We start from the raw sequence: 2,042 nt of genomic DNA, 5'->3' as shown, positions 1-2,042 counted from the left end.
TTACAAATTTAACAATTTATTTTGTTCTCAAGTAGCATTTAAATAAGGTTTGAACACAGTGTAAAACTTGTACTTTGTGTGTTCCCAGCATGTACCCTATGTGTACCCGGTGTGTACCTGGCGTGTACCCAATATGTGCCTTGTGGTACCCAGCATTGACCCTATATGTACCTGGTCTGTAGCCGGTATGTACCTTATATGTACCTTGTGTGTACCAAGCATTAACTTATATGTACCTGGTGTGTACCCAGTATGTAACCTATATGTACCTTGTGTGTACCCAGCATGTACCCTAGATGTGCCTTGTGGTACCCAGCATGTACCCTATATCTACTCGGTTTACCTTATGTGTACCCGGTGTGTACCTGGTGTGTACCCAGCATGTACCCTAGATGTGCCTTGTGGTACCCAGCATGTACCCTATATCTACTCGGTTTACCTTATGTGTACCCGGTGTGTACCTGGTGTGTACCCAGCATGTACCCTAGATGTGCCTTGTGGTACCCAGCATGTACCCTATATCTACTCGGTTTACCTTATGTGTACCTTGTGTGTACCTGGTGTGTACCCAGCATGTACCCTAGATGTGCCTTGTGGTACCCAGCATGTACCCTATATCTACTCGGTTTACCTTATGTGTACCCGGTGTGTACACAGCATGTACCCTATATGTACCTTGTGTGTACCTGGTGTGTACCCGGCATGTAGCTTGTGTGTACCCGGTGTGTACCCGGCATGTACCCGGCATGTACCATAGATGTAGCTTGTGTATACCCTGTGTGGACCCTGCATGTACCCCATAGGTACCCAGTGTTTTCTTTTTGTGCCCTGCGTATACCTGGCTTGTACCTGGAGGGTCAGTGTTTCATCAGACTGACTGTCAGCACTTCTTGTCCTCTCAGCTGTAATTGATAATTGGTAAATTATCCAATCAAACATGAGCGCTTGTCCACTCATTAGCTGCTAAGTGACCTGAGAGCCTGAGAGTGGAATACATCCACCCCCACCACACTGCCAGTGTGTGTGTGTGTGTCTCAGTAGGGGTTGCTAATGGAGCAGGTAGGCTGTGAATTCATTACTGTGTCATTTATAAAGAGGCCTTTAAATGACCGAACCCCACAGAGCAAAATTACTGTTCTCTGTCTGTCTGCCTGCCTGCCTCTCAGTCTGTTGCCATATTTAGTTTCTGCCTCTGTATTTACATCCACAGTGCAACCACAGATGAAGCCAGAGCGCCCAGGTAAAAAACAACAGAGACAAATATCCTCGTCTGGGATCAAAGAAAAGACATGTGTGACGTACAACAGAGATTATTAAAGGAGATTACAACGGCTGTTGTATTTAACGTTGAGAATCTCTTATGAGACCCGTTTCACCAAATTTACAACTCGAGATCAAACGTAAGCTAATTTCTTCAAGTTTCAAGATTGCAGCATTTCATACAACGGAGCTGACTGGATTTTGGTTTGGTGGGCTCACACAATTTCAAAAAACCTCACATCACATACAGGAACTACACTGGGGCATACAACTAGTAGTTTTAGCAGAAAAGTATGTTATAATAATCATTTAAACCCGCTATGGGGTATACCGTTGTACCATACAGGGCCACCTTAGTCACATTAGTAGTTAAAGGCACAAACAGCCTCTGGCTCCAACCCGTTCTCACACCCAAGTCATCGCATATGGACGCACGGTCAAGGCCGATTGGTGTCAGTTTGCAACGCTCTGGTGGAGGCCCTGCAGCCTGGTAACTTTTTAAAGCTAAAGGTAGGTGTAGGATATATAACAGTAAAGTCAGAGTAAGGAGGTGGCTAACAAAGAGTTAACAGTGTTTTTATTTGTTAACATTACTACCTCCAAAACCGAAGCTAAAGGGTACCCAGGGCATTAAAAAGTGACGCCAAGGGGTCTTGACCAAGTGTCCATATGTGATGACTTGGGATGAGAATGTGTTGCTGGATCAGAAACCAGTCTGTCCTGGTTTTGACACTCTTTGGAAAGAGTTCAGGAAGTTAAAAAGATGGATAACAGGGTTCTCG

The sequence above is a fragment of the Micropterus dolomieu genome, linkage group LG21, assembly GCF_021292245.1.
Source record: "Micropterus dolomieu isolate WLL.071019.BEF.003 ecotype Adirondacks linkage group LG21, ASM2129224v1, whole genome shotgun sequence".
Lineage (NCBI taxonomy): Eukaryota > Metazoa > Chordata > Actinopteri > Centrarchiformes > Centrarchidae > Micropterus > Micropterus dolomieu.
Note: the sequence above shows the minus strand (reverse complement) of the source record.